General features: G+C 38.9%; 1 protein-coding gene across 3 annotated transcripts in view; it reads left to right on the top strand.

Annotated features, from left to right (window-relative positions):
- The window catches only part of TRAPPC9 (trafficking protein particle complex subunit 9), a 540,656-nt gene that overhangs the window by 235,581 nt on the left and 287,131 nt on the right, over positions 1-17,944 (top strand). The gene's annotated exons all lie outside the window — the stretch shown is intronic.

Here is a 17,944-nt window from a genome sequence, read left to right as displayed (position 1 = left end):
CTATCTGTGTTCTTTAGATACCTGGAATTATTCCCCATCCATAAGATGTTATTTACAACATACCCGTTGTTATAATTGAAGTACTAGAATAAGGAAAATCTGTGTCATTACAGTGTCAAACATTGATGTGGTGGGAATGTGCCAGAGAACAGGGACATGCATGTCCTTATGCTTAATTAGTGCCTCTGACTCTTGGACTACCTTTACAAGCTGTAACTTGTTCTCTACCCCACCTAATCAGGCTCTAGCAAAGATCTTTATCTTTACAAGGGGATTGTCAATCTCCTTTATCTGCTTTGGCTTCAGTAACGGTTATCCTGATGGCATCCCAGATCTTTGTTAGAGTACCACCCTCTTTATCTCCCCCCTTGAGTTTAGTGGATATTTAAGCACCTGTGTAGACAGCAGTACAGGTTTCTTTATTTTGATGTAGGTCCCACTGTTAGATCTCTTGCCAGTAAGAATTATTGTTTTGCTCACTCATCTTTCTCCATTCTTCTCAGGAACATTACTCATTAAAGCCTGCTTAGAAACACTGCTCAATGTCTTCCCCACTAGGTTTCCTCTCAATTGAGCAGAACAGAGCTTTACATCAACTAGTTTGTGGTAACAAAGAGAAAAAAAGAGTAGAGAATAAACTGAACTTCAGAAAATAGTGAAGAGTTTGTGTGTTTCAAGTTAAATATTATAACTGTGGCTGAAATATAATTAGAGCACTTCATAAGGAAAACTGGTTTGTTTCTATCCATCTTAGGAGTAGTGTGCTTTTCATATTTTGCATGTACTTTTGTAAATATAATCAGTTTGTCTAAGATCAAGAGCACTATCAGTAGAAGGAGATGTGGCGTGGATTCTCAGTAATTCTAAGGTGGTTCATGGAGGTCTCTGCACCAGTTAAATGGAGTTATTTTTTATCATTAATTCGAAGATTTCTAGAGATGATTGTGCAGCTGTTTCACTTACTCTAGTTAGTTTGAGCCATGCTTTTTGTGTGATGGTGAGACAGGGCCTGCATCTTTGAAAAACAGCCTTTCATCTTCAGCCTTTACCTTGTTATGGTTTTTCCCTGGTTAGGACACAAAATCTCTGATGCATTTAAGTGCATTGGAACTCTGAGCTCCTTTTATATCAGCAATGATCATGTTGCAGTTTCTGATGGGTACTGATAGCACTGTGTGATACATAGTCAGGAAACTAGTGTAAAATCAAGCAGAAAGCATTTTGATTTGTCAGAGTCATTTCTGGCTTCCAAATAAAAGAGTTAGCACCCAAGGTAGTCTCCTTTGCTTCATTTTCAGCACTTAAAATCTCTGGAATTTCATTTGTGTTGGATACCAACAAGAGTTTTGACTCTGTTGTGGGTGCTGCGCTGGCCCAAATCAGATATGTTTCTGATTAATGGGTTTCTGCTTCAAATTTACTGATTTGTGTTCCTGATTCATTGGATGTAACTGATAATGCTTTTCCCAATTCCTGCTTTTTAAAAATACCTTACTAAGAACACAATGAATCATAAAGTCAAAGAATCGTTAAGATTAGGAAAGAGCTCTAACATCATCAAGTCAAACCATCAACACATCACCCCCGTGCTACTAAACCATGTCCTGAAGTGCCACATCTACACGTTTTTTGAACATCTCCATGGGTGGTGACTCCACCACAACCCTAGGCAGCCTGTTCCAATGCTTCACTACTCTTCCAGTAATGAAATATTTCCTAATATCCAGTCTAAACCTCCCCTGGCAAAACTTGAGGCCATTTCACAGAATCATCAAATCACTAGGTTGGAAAAGACCTCCAGGATCATTGATTCCAACCATTCCTATCAACCACTAAACTGTGCCCCTGAGCACCTCACCCACCTGTCTTTTAAAAACCTCCAGGGACGGTGACTCAACCACTTCCCTGGGCCCCCTCTTCCAGTGTCCAATGACCCTTTCTGTGAAAAATTGTTTCCTGATCTCCAGCCTGAACCTCCCCTGGTGGAGCTTGAGGTCATTCCCCATTGTCTTGTCCCCTGTCAGCTCCCTCTTCTCTACAACCTTCTTTCAGGTAGTTGTAGAGAGCAATAACGTCTCCCCTCAGCCTCTTCTTCTCCCGGTGAAACAACCCCAGTTCCCTCAGTCGCTACTCTTGTCCTATCACATGTTACTTGGAAGCTGCTTTCATAATTATATTATCATGACTAAGTTTCCAAAGCTGCTTGGTCTTTTCAGTTTGCCCCAAAGTTCAGACAGAAAAAATATACGGTGTGGTCAGCATTGGCACACTTAAGAAAGTGGCTTACAGAACTACAGTGGATTTATCCCAAATCAACTAGACAAATTTTTGTACATAGCAGGAAAAGATGCAGTTTGTCTCTTCTCAACAGTGGCGGCAAGGCTAGACACTAATTTAACACAGAGATTGATGGAGTCCACGGCAAACTCTTTAAGACTTGCAGTTTAAAAATTCAGCTGACTTTTTTCTTTTATCAGTCTCATTTTTTATTTTTTTAATTTAGTTTGGACATTGAGAAAAGTTGAAGTGGGTGAGGCTTCTTTTGGGGGGTCATTTTCCATCAACATTTGGATGGGTCACAGCTTGAGTGAAGTGTTAAGTGAGGTGCTAAGGCTAAAATAGTAGCTTACATCATATTAGTCAGTGTAACCAATATGTAAACACTTGGATAGACCACGACATCTTAAAAGAATTCCAGTTTTTAGTGAATAACCTTCCTTTTCCGTATTTATAAATATTAAAAACTGTTTAACCACTGGAGTGGAAGAGCATGATAAAGGGTTTCATTCTGGACCATGTATAATCTATGGAAAAGTTAACTGAATTCTAATTGCTTGGCCAAATTTTGACCTTCCTTTGCACTTACTCTTCTTCTGGGCATAGCAGAGACTTTGGAAAAGCTTGTTATTGATAGTGATGAATGGGGAAAAGATTATAAACATTAATAATCAGAGTGTGGGGATTAGAAGGCTGGAAGGGAGGAATTAAATGATAAATGAAAGACATTTTATTTGGAGTCACTGACCCAATAAACCATAGGATAGTTTTTTTAGAGTGTAAGTGCACATTGAACAAAGGATTGTTATCCTCTAAGTTAACTTAGTTTAACAAATGAGAATTTTTGGTAGGGCTAAAGTTTTGTCTAAAGATTTGTCTGTATTTTTGAGAAAATTTCTGTGTTGCAAAAAATCATTTTAATTATTAATAGAACTGAGATGGAGAATACGTGGTTACTTCACTGAAATGAATAGGGTACATCAAAACACAAAATGTTTTTATACCTTGAGATCAGTAAACCCACACCTTCTAAAGCTGTCAGATGAGTGAAATTTCTTTTTCAAGAAAGGCTTATGAGAATTAAAACCATGAAACAATTAGAATTTCCACCCTTAGAAAAGAAACTGCATTATTGAAGTCACTCAACTTTGGAAGAAATGGGAGTAAAAGTATGCAGCAACATCTGTAGACTTAGTAAATATTTTATCATTAATAATGCCATGCATTTGCAACTCTTTAGGTTTTTTTTCTGTTGTTTCTTGTATATTTAATATCCACTATTGTTATAGAATAGGATCATAGAATAGTTTGAGTTGGAAAGGACCTTAAAGATCATCTAATTCCAAACCCCTGCCCTGGGTAGGGACACCTCCCTCTAGACCAGGCTCCTCAAGGCCCCATCCAACCTGGCCTTGAGCACCTCCAGAGATGGGGCATGCACAGCTTCCCTGGGCAACCTGTGCCAGTGCCTCACCACCCTCACCGTGAAGAATTTCCTCCTGATGTCTAGACTAAATCTTCCCCTCGCCAACTTGAAGCCATTCCCCCTCGTCCTATCACGACAAGCCTTTGCAACCAGTCCCTCTCCAGCTTTCTTGATCAGCTCTTACTGGTTGGGATCCTGACATGAGTATAACAATTTAGCTGCACTTTCCTCCTGAATTCAGTTTAGATTTATTCTTAGGCATTACACTTGAAAGTGTATATTATTCTTCAAAAAACCAAGTACGTATGTAAAATGAAATGAAGGTGAAAGTTAAGAAGGTCAGAAACATTAATTTAAAGATAGGAGAGTATATACATCATACTTGGAGTCATAAGCTGAGGTCCTGTTTTTCATTTGAATTTAGACTAGGTAAGTGCTAAAGTAAATGTAGAAAGTGGAGTTTCTGTTAAGTCATAGAATCATAGAATAACCAGGTTGGAAGAGACCCACCGACCATCAAGTCCAACCATTCCTATCAAACACTAAACCATGCCCCTCAGCACCTCATCCACCCGTGCCTTAAACACCTCCAGGGAAGGTGACTCAACCACCTCCCTGGGCAGCCTGTTCCAGTGCCCAATGACCCTTTCTGTGAAAAATTTTTTCCTAATGTCCAGCCTAAACCTCCCCTGGCGGAGCTTGAGGCCATTCCCTCTTGTCCTGTCCCCTGTCACTTGGGAGAAGAGGCCAGCACCCTCCTCTCTACAACCTCCTTTCAGGTAGTTGTAGAGAGCAATGAGGTCTCCCCTCAGCCTCCTCTTCTCCAGGCTAAACAACCCCAGCTCTCTCAGCCATTCCTCGTAAGGCCTGTTCTCCAGCCCCTTCACCAGCTTTGTTGCTCTTCTCTGGACTCGTTCCAGAGCCTCAACATCCTTCTTGTGGTGAGGGGCCCAGAACTGAACACAGGATTCGAGGAGCGGTCTCACCAGTGCCGAGTACAGAGGGAGAATAACCTCCCTGGACCTGCTGGTCACACCGTTTCAGATACAAGCCAAGATGCCATTGGCCTTCTTGGCCACCTGGGCACACTGCTGGCTCATGTTCAGTCGGCTGTCAACCAACACATCCAGGTCCCTCTCCTCCAGGCAGCTTTCTCGCCAGACTTCTCCCAGTCTGTAGCTGCACAGGGTTGTTGTGCCCCAAGTGCAGGACCCGGCATTTGGCCTTGTTAAACCTCATGCCGTTGGACTCTGCCCAGCGGTCCAGCCTGTTCAGATCCCTTTGGAGAGCCTCCCTTCCCTCCAGCAGATCAACACTTCCACCCAGCTTAGTGTCGTCCACAAACTTGCTAAGGGTGCACTCGATGCCTTCATCCAGGTCATTGATAAAGACATTGAACAGGGCTGGACCCAGCCCTGAGCCCTGGGGAACCCCACTTGTCACTGGCCTCCAGCTGGATTTCACACCATTTCCCACCACTCTCTGGGCCCGGCCAGCCAACCAGTTTTCCACCCAGGAGAGCGTGCGCCTGGCCAGGCCAGAGGCTGACAGTTTCTCAAGCAGAATGCTGTGAGAAACTGTGTCAAAGGCTTTACTGAAGTCCAGGAAGACCACATCCACAGCCTTTCCCTCATCCAGCAGCCGAGTCACTTTGTCATAGAAGGCAATCAGGTTAGTTTGGCAAGACCTGCATTTCATGAATCTGTGTTGACTGGGCCTGATCGCCCGGTTCTCTTGCATGTGCTTCATGATAGCACTCAAGATCACCTGTTCCATGACTTTCCCTGGCACTGCTGTCAGAGAGATGTTTTTTTAAATAGCCATACAACTTAATAGGCTGTGCTGTGTTCTGTAAATAATCCTCTAAACTACTTCTTATTAACATATTTTGTTTTACTTATGAACAGCCTTTACCCCATCTCATCCTGCAGCAACACTGCTGCGCCCAAAGGTGTTAAGCACAATAGATGCATCATCCTTCACCAATGTATCATTTGTTTTGCTCATTGTATTGGTGGAAAGCATATTTAAGGAAAGGCTAGTGGTTAATTTTGGTTATCGGTTATTTTCCTTCTGAATACACAGAGACTTGTGTAGGTTGGGACTTAATTAAGAATATCCAGAGTCATGAACTCTTTAATAGGAAATAGAGAATTTCATGAAAGTTATGGAGTCATTAGTGAACACTGATGTAGTGGTGACAGCAGGCAATAAGTACATATACACAGGCTTTAATTCATAGAACTGTAGAATAGTTTGGGTTGGAAGAGACCTTAAAGATCATCTAATTCCAATCCCCCTGCCTTGGAAAGAGACAACTTCCACTGGATCAGGTGGCTCAAAGCCTCATCCAGCCTGGCCTTGGACACTTCCAGGGATGGGGCATCCGTGGCTTTTCAGGGCAGCCTGTGCCAGTGCCTCACCACCATCACAGGAAAGAATTTCTTACTAGTATCTAATCTGAATCTTCCCTCTTTCAGCTTAAAATTGTCCCCCATGTCCTATCCCTGCACTCCCTGATAAAAAGCCCCTCCACAGATTTTCTGCAGGCCCCCCTTTAAGTACTGGAAGGCTGCTCTAAAGTCTCCTTGGAGCCTTCTCCTCTTCAGACTGAACAACCCCAGCTCTCTCAGCCTTTCTTCATAGGAGAGGTGCTCCAAGTTATGGAGTCATTAATGAGAGCTGATATCTTGGTAACATTAACCGATAAGTACATATACACAGGCTTTAACTGTGGAATTTAAATCCTTATTTTTGTTTCCCAGGCTGTTCCATGTGTGTGTTCAAGCCAACTTCTTCCTCATTGCATGGTGATGTTAAGTCTCCTTCTCCGTAAAGAGCCACGCATTTGTAATTTTGAAGGAGAGCTTTTTGTCTTTTATCTGGCATTAGCTGAGAGGCTGGACTCCTGCACGATGATACTTTCAAGCACACGGTGACATTAGGCAGTTGGTTATGTCTGCGCTTCTTGTCCTGGAAACGTGCTCACCAAAACAACCCCTGTTTTTATCTTTTGTTTTTCCTCCTGCTCTTCTCAATGCTGCTATCACCTACACAAATTCACTTATTTTTGATCCCTTGTGCACAAGAACTGCTTTATACAAATAATTTAAAAAAATTTTAAAATCTACAAAATTAAAAAAATAGCACTTTTAAAATAAATTTTTTGTTCTTTTGATGTCATCTGGTTATTTTTTTTCCTAAGGCAATTTAAACCATGTGGTGCTTTTGTTTTCTGCATTTCCGTGCTGTTCGATTGAGAAAAAAAATAATTTTATTTCCTTTCCAAGTCTTCCATTTTAGTTTGTGTACATGCTTGAAATAGACAATAACCTCATAGTTCCAATAACGAAATACAGATAATGTTTTATCCAGGGTTTCTACGTCTGCTTGGCAAGTGTATTCCACTAGGATAGGAGCTTTCTCAAGACAGAAGGTCACAGATATACTCTTGAAATGATATTATTTAAAGAAATATAACATAAAAAAAGATAAAAAGTGATTTATTGGAAATTCCTGGAAGGAAAATACTGCTTTAGTTTAGGGTATACAGGTTGTCACAGCTTTGTGAAGCTGTTTGCCCCCCCTTGTTTGGTGAGAAATCGCAGAATTAATTCAATTCCAAAAGGCAATTTGTGCTTACAGCATTTAATCTGTATCTGATATTCTGATTATTGTCTGGATGAACCATTACTGGTTCAATTAAATCATACCGTATTGTTCTCAAAATGGACTGAAGATTCCTTACTTTTTGATGGTTTTAAACAATTTTCAGAAAGGAAGAGTGCGGAAAAGCATCATGGAGTGAGATAAGTGTTGCTTCTGCTGCCCCTCTGGCTTCTACAGCCTTGTAGAGTCACTGGCCTTCTGGAGTACGTTTTCATTGCAGCCTGTATTCCAGCTTCTGAAGTCGCTGCCAAGGGCTGGACCAAAGTGCATGTGCAGTGGCACGAGGACAAGGCTCCGGCCACTCATGAGCTGGTGCCTTCAGTGAGCAATAGTTTATCTCAATGGGCAGATTGGCTAGAGAAAGAGAGCCTGAAGGCTTGGAAATGAGAATCGTTTGCACTGTTTCCCCTGCCACACACTACATTATTCTTTCTGATGATGTACGCGATTGCAAGCCAAAATTACCCTTGCTAATTGTCACTCACATTACAGTTGACAATTATGGTGGGGACTTGATGTAGTGATTTCCTGTGTGGTAGGATAGCATATGGATTTCTGTAAGAGAAAGTTGAATGGAAAAAATATGCGTAGGTACATATTTGAAGGAATTAGAGGAGGAAAAAGAAAGAAAACTACTCTTTTATGACTTTGTACTCAATTATGTGTCATTAGAGTCTTGTATATTTAAGAAGGAGTATTGCTGTTTATCCCATTTCCTACCACCTGGAAGTAACTTGATTTACAACTAAGAAAACTGCTCTTTTTAGTAATACCAAAACTCTTAATGTGCTATTTTAAGTGACATGTCACATAGTGTGTCACGTTCTGATTAAAGTCAAGTTTTGTCCTTTTTGGGAAATGATTCTAATGTAGTCTAGTCAAAGAGTTTCATTTAATTACGTGTGTAATACAACTTTCTGCTTTTTACTTAATTGGTCTCGCCTACGTTGTTTCTGCCTATTAGATGATAATTTAGCAATTTCCAATTTGTATATCCCTGAGGGAGGCTCAATAGGAATAAATGGGAGTAAAATATCTCTGCAGCTTTGTTCCCTGATTTACTGCTTGATGGCATCTCTTTTAGTTGTATGGAACAGGAGAAATTGAGAACAGTAAGCAATAAAAAGGGAAATGTTTTTTATATAAAGCTTAGTTTCAGAACAAAGCAGGTTGTGTAATCTCTCCTTAGTATGTTTACAATATTGTTTGCTTAGTATAGGATAGATAAATCCAATTTTAATAGTATGTTTCCAGTTTTACTATTAACCCTATAATCCATTTACACCTATGTAATTGAATAACTCGGAGCAAATTAGCACATCAGAAGCCTTGGTGACTTCTCAGCTGTGGATGGGAAGGTTTATAAAACTACTCCACAATTCTGGGGTGCAATTTGTTAGGCACTACTAGCCTATCATTTTGGGATACTTTTACTCTGGGATTTACTATGTTAAATTGTTCTTTGTAGATGGGAAATACATAAATATATTTAAAACTTTCAGATTGGCCTAATGCTCTGTGTGGGTGTTAATACACGTGCCCCTCTACATACTTGTTTGGGGGTTTTGGCTTCTTTGCAGGAACTGTGAACCAGGTGGGACAGAATGGTTTTGAAAACGAATGTATTGATGATTTACATACGAGTGAATTTCAACTCTCTCATAACCTGGAAAAGAAAATATGTTGTTTTTTTTCCCCCACTAAAGGTAGAGAATAAGTCTGATTCTTAAACAGGGAATCATTTTTAAATCCAGATATGCCAACATATGTTTTCATTATAGTCAGCAAAATCTGGTTGATGAGTGGAAAATATATGTAATTATCATAAAAGAGATCTCAAATCATTGTCTTCTATTTTGCTACCTTTGAATTTTACCTTGCAGTTCCCTTTTTTAAAGGAAAAAATATCTTGTAGAAATTTAGATAGCATCATCCTCTGAGCTTTTATTGTTGATAAAGGAATACTATGAAGTAACAGAGATTCACAGAATTTTGATTAAAAGTTTTTCTTATTCCATACAATTTAGATGAATGAAAAGACTTTGTAAATTTCTAGGTTAAAATGAAATGTTGAAAAAATATCCACCTTCAGTGCTGATGCATTATAAAACCCTTCCAGAACTTCTAAATAATACTAAGTGAATTTTTTTACTTGAAATAATTGCGTCTCAGTTTATGAAGCATTAAAAGATTAATCTAATATACATATGTATACATTTAAAGCTAGATATGTTTGAAGCATTATTTCAATTAGATGTGAGTGAAATACTTAGATAGAAAATGGCACAACTCCTTAATCCTGATAGGATATCCCTCAATTTGAGAATACTTTCTTGTAAAAATCATGAAAATTATGAAAAAATTTAGTAGTATTCTTGAAATGATACCGTCAGTGTGAACTTTTAAGGGAAAGGTCATAATTTGGGTGGTTTGTTTTAATTTATTTCTCAACTGGGGGCATTGTGCTTGCCATGATAACAAAGGATGCTCTGAACGTCTCTCAAAACAGACAGTTTTTATCTCAGACATCATTAGTTCATATCCTAGAACCATGGAATGGTTTGAATTGGAAGGGACCTAAAATATCATCCAGTTCCAACACCCCTGCCATGGGCAGGGACACCAACCACTGAATCAAGTTGCTCAGAGCCCCATCCAACCTGGCCTTGGACAACCTGAGGGATAGGACATAAGCTCTGCAAAGGGATCTGGACAGGCTGGACCGCTGGGCAGCGTCCAATGGCATGAGGTTTAACAAGGCCAAATGCCGAGTCCTGCACTTGGGGCACAACAACCCTGTGCAGTGCTACAGACTAGGAGAAGTCTGTCTAGAAAGCTGCCTGGAGGAGAGGGACCTAGGGGTGTTGGTTGACAGCCGCCTGAACATGAGCCAGCAGTGTGCCCAGGTGGCCAAGAAGGCCAATGGCATCTTGGCTTGTATCAGAAACGGCGTGACCAGCAGGTCCAGGGAGGTTATTCTCTCTCTGTACTCGGCACTGGTGAGACCGCTCCTTGAATCCTGTGTTCAGTTCTGGGCCCCTCACCACAAGAAGGATGTTGAGGCTCTGGAGAGAGTCCAGAGAAGAGCAACAAAGCTGGTGAAGGGGCTGGAGAACAGGCCTTATGAGGAACGGCTGAGAGAGCTGGGGTTGTTTAGCCTGGAGAAGAGGAGGCTGAGGGGAGACCTCATTGCTCTCTACAACTACCTGAAAGGAGGTTGTAGAGAGGAGGGTGCTGGCCTCTTCTTCCAAGTGACAGGGGACAGGACAAGAGAGAATGGCCTCAAGCTCCGCCAGGGGAGGTTTAGGCTGGACATTAGGAAAAAATTCTTTACAGAAAGGGTCATTGGGCACTGGAACAGGCTGCCCAGGGAGGTGGTTGAGTCACCTTCCCTGGAGGTGTTTAAGGCACGGGTGGATGAGGTGCTGAGGGGCATGGTTTAGTGTTTGATAGGAATGGTTGGACTTAATGATCCGGTGGGTCTCTTCCAACCTGGTTATTCTATGATTCTGTGACATATCCACGACTTCTCAGGGCAACCTGTGCCAGGCCTCATTATCCTCACAGTCAAAAATTTCTTTCTAATATCTTATTTAAAACTCCCTCTTTTCAGCTTTAAACTATTCCTTCTCATCCTATCCCTGCACTCCCTGATAAAGAGCCCCTCTGCATCTGTCCTGTAGCCCCTTAAGACATTGGAAGGCCACTGTAAGGTGCCTTCTCTTTTCCAGGCTGAACAACCCAAACTCTCTCAGCCTTTGCTCATAGGGGAGGTGCTTCAACCCTCTGATCACCTTGGTTGTCCTCCTCTGGACTTGCTTTAACAGATCCATGTCCTTTCTGTGCTGACGACTCCAGATACTACCTGGAAAAGATGCTCTGGATAGAACAGAGATATTGCCTGAATCTGTGGTATTTTTCTCATTATTTTTTTGGGGTGGTCGGTCTTGTCAGTCTTCTCCTGAGGAGATTTAGAGTGCTGAAATAATGACTAAGCATGACTGCAGAATGAGATATTTTGGTCTTGTTTGTTATGTCTGGCACAAAATTCCATGTTTTCACTCTACATATGTTTTGTTTTGAACTTTCTGCCATATAGAGGCGATATTGAATTATACAAATGAGCAACTGAGTATGAACATATACATTTTCAAATTTGTTTATCTGATTATTAACATTCCACTGAGAGAAAGGTAGGAGGTACAGTATGGCATTATTGTGGATAATGACAGGATTACAATTCTTGCACTGTTCAGCTGCAATAAATAAAGGGAGGAGGTTCAACTCTACCTTCAAGTATTATCATGCTTAGGCTTTTCTAGATTTCCTAATGGAGTAAATTACTACTGATTATTTGTCTCTCATACCCCCTCACCTGTGCCCCCTCACCTGTAGGAATTGATATATTTATAAAGTAGGATATTGCTGTTATTATTACGTTAAAATTCTTATTTCTTTAAGTAGCTAACAGCTTTGCTGCATGGTGATTGCTATAGAAGTCCACATCATTTAAACAGGCAAGTGAAAAAAGATGCAGGTTGAAGCTACATGTTATGCCTCTCCATTTCCAGTTTATGGTTTTCATGTTTGGAGTTAAGAATTAGAAAGACAGATTCTCAGCATGAATGGTATAATCTCATTTAAACCAAAGATTTATGTAGCTAACTATCTCTTAACATGGTTCAATTTTCAAATATTATATTATATACATTGGAACTTCTCTTTACTAGTTTAACTTTTTATCATCTAATATGTTGTGGAACAGATAAGCATAAGCTGTTGAATTTTACAGACTTCAGCACTACAGTTTGACTTTTATCTCCTCTTCAATTATTGTAAATAAATAATTAAGTTCTAAATGCAGATTTTTTAATTTAATTGACCTTTCCAAGATTAATGGAAAAATTTATCTTTTGCTCTGCATAGTTCAGATCTTAAAGCAATCCTTTTTCTTTATGAAATCAATTTTGGGCCAGGAGGACAGATCATTACTTATGCATCACTTGAGCTATGTATTTTTAAAGTTGTACAGTGTTTTTATAGTGATGAATGAAATGCAGATTGCCCTTGTGAAGTGGTGAAGTAATTAGAAGTAAGCACAAGGTATACGTGAAATTGGGTTGCTTTGCTGTCTCATTTTCATCTAGTGATACATATGTATTTGTCTCATAAGAGATCTGATTCTTGAGGTACCTCTCTGTCTATAAATCATTGTACACTGGGGTGTCAGTATTATACCACATTTTGTATCAGCTGCAGAACTTGTATTTAAGTTGAATTATCTGTACCTGAAACATGATGTTATAAAAATGTTATTACTGAGATTGCACAATGGAAGAATCGGGTGAAGTTTCTATTTTAAAGTATACTTGTCTGTATGCATTTTGGTTTCCTTTGGAAAGTGAGAACAGGGGTATCAACCTCACTTTTAGCTTCTCCTGAAATGTAAAGTCATTGACTGCTATTCCTAAACATAAGCATTTTGCATAAGTAGTTTGCATGGTCTGGCTCTGTGTCCCCACTGTCTACTTCATATAAGAAAGGAGGATGAACAGGAAGCATAATATTGAATCAAGTCTCCAGCTGCCTCCTTTCAGCTTCATTATGGAAACAGCTTATAAACTCATCTCTGGATGATAGTATTTAAAGAGGTAGTTAGCCATGAGAAAGAGCTTTTGAGTTCCTCTTACATCATTTTTTCCTAAAGATAATTGAATAAGGACTATCTCAGGATTTTATTCTTCCTATCTAAGCAGCAGTATTTTATTTGCTTAATGAAAGATAAAATCTAGTTACGTTAACCAGATTGCTCCTTTTCTTTTAATACCATGCCTCCTTTTAACCCTGTTTTATTTGGAGAGTGTGACATATTTAATTTCACTTTATCGATTCATCCTCTTATACAAGACGTTGACATGAAAAGAGCAGAGATGCATCACTGGGAGGCGACAGGATATGCCTGGGACTTGCCCACTCTCCTGCCAGGACCATGAGCAGGAGTTGATAGCACTACAGAGAATACTCCCTTGCTGAATTTTTTCACCTATTATTTATCTGCTACTTGTCACTTTTGTGAATCTGCCAGTGTAGCTTAATTTTAACTGGCACTGCTTTAATAAAGAGGGATGTGTAAGGCACCATCTCAGGAATAGTCATGATGCCATTCAAATGAACGTTTTTGGGTTTTTTTTGATACAAAGTCCATTCTGTTGTGAGTTTTGTTATAAGTGCAGAGTCATATTTCCAGTAAAGTTGAAACTCATTTTACGAGAAGTGGGGAAATGAACTGTCTGGTGTCTTTCCTAATTCTGTGCTGTGACTTTAATAGGACTTTAGTTAACTGTCATTGAAATGTCTGCTGCACCATCAGAAGGTTTGTCATTTTTTTTTCCCTGTAAGTCATCCTGACAGGTGACGTGAGATGATACTGTGCAGACATATCATCAGCATTGCCAATGAGCTGACCTTTTCGTCTTCATTCACTTCATCTGTATTTGAATAATTTGCAACCCTGTAACGATGCTTGGTTGTCTGAGTAGCTGTCACAATGGCTTGGGCTTGTTTCATGACAAAACCCAGTAGTTTCAAAACACGATTGTTTCATTATTCATGAAATCTGTGGTTACTTTATCCTTCCTCCTGCACAAGCAAGTTTAGCAAGAAAAAAACCCCTCTTTTGCATTTGCAAGATTGACTATTGAATATTTTTACCTAATGTTGTGTTTTTATACAAGTATCTCATGATTTGTTGAAAACTTTTCTTGTAGGAAATTTGGATAGCAGCCCATGAGGCGAAGAAGGTTAAAATGAAATTCTAGTCCCTTTTCCAGGAGCAAATGTATGTTTAAATACCTGTGGTTTAAGATATTTTATGTTTTCCCTGATATGTGATTATCATGAAGGGCCAGGTACTGTGTATACAGTTACCCTTGCACAATTAGCCGTCGCCATTTGTAACATGTTGAATTCCTGTTTTGATGCAAATTGTGTTTTTTATTTCTTTCTATAGAGATTGTATAGATTCTTTTATATCGAAACAACCAAGGGCAAATTTTGGCAGAAAAGGGTACAGAGAACTCTTGGCAAGAAACTTAGGTTGTAAACTAACTGTAGGATTTTTACTTGGATAAACTGGACATGAGATTAAAATCATTGTTTTCTCCTTCAGTCGAGCGACTTCAGGAGTTATCCATCTGCTCATTAATACCTCACTGTTAAAAGGCATGTTTTGAGAGGAGAGAAATCAGTGTATGAAAAGTAAGGCGAAGAAGCTTTGTTTGTGTAGGGGTGACTTTTTAAGGATGAGTGACTGATTTAGGTTATGGTATTTATTTCTTGTTTTGATTTCTTGTGTAAAGCCTTCCAATTTACTACATATTCCATAGCCTGAGAAATAAATACTGAAGAAACATTATTGATAAAAATGCAGAGAAAAAAACTCAATATGAATATTTTTAGCAGAAGAAGAAGCCAAATACTGGTGATCAAAAGCATAGATGTTTAAGAAAAAGAGCTGGGGTTTAGTATTATCATGCTTTACTTTGAGTGCAACCGTAGTCTGGAAAAATTTAGTTTATGTTTGTTGCTTTCATATTCTGCCAACAGCTGTGTTTGTCATTGTTTTGTGTGATTTTTTTTCTCTCCGTAGTTCTCTTTTAGTCAGACCTCTTTACTCTCCAGCTGGCAAGTACATTGTTGGGGGTATTTTTGTATGAGGTGTCAGTATGCTAAATGCAGTATATATAGTATAAATAAAGACAGGATTAAGAATTTGAAAAATTAGTAGGGGTTCTTATTACTAGAAGCCCTATTTACTAAAGTTTTCCATACCTTTGAGCTTAATAAAAGTTATTTCAAACAGAGCTGTGCAATGAACTGTCAGGGAGTGCAGTGATAGGATGAGGGGGGAACAGTTTAAAGATGAAAGAGAGGAGATTAAAATTGGGTATTAGGAATAAAATTTTACTGTGATTGTGGTGAGGCAGTAGCACAGGTTGCCCAGAGAAATTGTGGATGCCTCATCCCTGGTGGTATTCAATGCCTTTGAACAACCAGATCAAGTGGAAGATGTCCCTGACCATGACAGGGGGGTTGGAACTGGATGATCTTTAAGGTCCTTTCCAACCTAAATCATTCTTTGATTCTATGATTAAGAGTAATTCCGCTGTATTCCTGAAGCTAACGTGGATTAACTGTAGACTATTGGGGAAAAAAGTGTTTACATGCATATTTAATTTCCAGAAAAAAATTACCATATTGCCAGTAATGATCCATTAACAGAAGAATGCAATTTGAATGCCCTCAATTAAATATGAAATTATGTCAGGCAGGAATGTTTTTCTGTATATCATTCACTTAGAAAATTGTGGCACAATAATTATACGAGAGCTGTTTTCCAGGTCTGCTGGGAGATGAATTCTAAATGTATTTGACTGTTCAGATACTAAGATAATTTGTTGTCAAAATATGACTATAAGTAACTAACTGTGAGTATTTATGTGAGGATTTAAGCAGCGTTGTGTATATAATAGAAATTAAGTACTGGGTTTGCATCTGCGCACATACCAGAGAGTGATGAAGTAATCGTAGAATCATAAAATGTTTTGCGTTGGAAGGGACCTTTAAAGATCGTCTAGTTCCGACCAAAAATGTTTTCGTAATGTTCCAGTTATATCTCTGTCTTCCACAATCATTGCCCAGACAAAATCCAGAAAACTCAACCAGCATTTGCAGAATCCAATCATACCTCAATGCTAGTAAGAACTCATGTCATTTTTCATAATTTCAGGCCTGATGTTTTGTTTTTTTTAAAATCCACTCTACATGTTGTATCTTGATTTTTTTCATTGCATTCTTTGTTTCTGCTCGTTTCCTTCAATGACTGTGCCACACTTCTGTAGCCCATGTTGGCCTTTTTATTTGCCCAGCACTTGATGGTCTTTGTGAGGAAATGAAGAATTCTTAATGATTGCTTGCTGTAGAAAATAATAGCCCAAACAAAAACACCCCTTAGAGAGGAATAGATTAATTCTTCTGCCTTTTTGATTTTTAAATATGAAGATCGGCAAAGCTGCAGTCTGCAGAAGTAGCAGCTTACAGAAACGGTAATTGTGCGACCTTTGTCTCAGGGCTGCATTTGTTCTTTTTAATGATGCAAATAGTTTTGGAACATTAACAGCTTCTCCTGAGATGTCAGTTTTTGCTCAGGGTGAAGCGTGATGGGCCAGTTTGAATTCATCTTTCCACCGTAAACTTCATAAGCTTTAGATTAGTCTTTGTTCTTGCAATTGCTGTGTATTTTCTCCCAGTGTCTTTTAGGGTTAAGATTCTCTTAAATTAATGCATATAATAGAATACCTCTTCTGGCCTAGGGGGATTGCAGAGCCTTTTCTTGTTGACTTTTGTTACTAGTGTTTTCCTCTTCGCAACGTTTGTGGAATATGCTTCCCTCTTTATATGGAGAAATAGATAAAGGAATAATAGTAATACTGTGGTTTTGTGAAATGCTTTTCTTAGATTGTAGTTGCATTTTGTTGTGAATGGTTTTCAAATCTGTTGCTTGGTCTTCTGTTTTCCTTAAGTACAAAGCTATCTCAAGAGCAATATATTTTAATTCTTCCCTAATTATTTTTCTATTTCAGACAATTCAGGAAATTAAAGCTGGTTTGGCAGCACAGTATATTAGATCTGCTATAACCACATTTCATGTGATATGAGCTGGTCTAAATTCCCTTTTATATTAGATTAGCGAGTCTAGTTTAACATATAAGTATTTAGTATGCATTATAGTGTAATATATTTAATTTAATTTGCTTTTATGCCTTACTGTACATTTAATAAAGCAATTATATAACCATTTGCTACCAATGAATTATACTACGATATTGAAATTAATATTGCCTGTAATTCATGAAGCATGATGGAACCATCTTTTTGACAAAAGGGGAAGGGCCACATTTAGGCCTTAGTAATGTGTTTATTTTGTCTTTCCTTCCTGAGTTTTGCAAAGAAATTTTTAAAGGAAAATATAGGAAATTGGCTTGAAAACCAATGAAGTGTATGTGGCTTTCTAAGTGTGTTACTGTTTGCTACAGGAGGAACTTGTGTGTGTAATATTTTGCGTCATTTGTGTATAGGCTGGAATTAGCAAACCACTTTATATAGTGTATTCATCAGCATTTGGCTCAGTCTTGTTGCTTTTTCCAGCAAGTCTTAAGCACACCAGGAGCAGTTACGTACCAAGAAGAAAGGCAGAGGATCCTCTGCAGAACCACAATAAGGTCAACTGGTTGAAGCTGCAAAACACATCTTGTGTACCACTCACCAAAGCATTAAGATGTTGATTGATGACTTTTTTAAGAAATCTTACCATCTTTAATAGATTTAGACTTCTGTTTTTAGTAGCATAAATCTTATGGCTTATATACCGTTAGTATACAGACTTGATGCCACCGAGGCAATTACGCTGATATTGTAGCACTTGGTTTCACGGTGGTCTGCATTTTCTGCAGAAATGTCATCTGTGAAATTGTTAAAGTAAAAACCCTGGATTTTTTCTCTTTCTTTTCCTTT

This window comes from Phaenicophaeus curvirostris, chromosome 3 (genome assembly GCF_032191515.1).
Source record: "Phaenicophaeus curvirostris isolate KB17595 chromosome 3, BPBGC_Pcur_1.0, whole genome shotgun sequence".
Classification (NCBI taxonomy): Eukaryota; Metazoa; Chordata; class Aves; order Cuculiformes; family Cuculidae; genus Phaenicophaeus; species Phaenicophaeus curvirostris.
The sequence above is the reverse complement of the archived record's forward strand: the minus strand, read 5'-3'. Positions and strand labels throughout refer to the sequence as shown.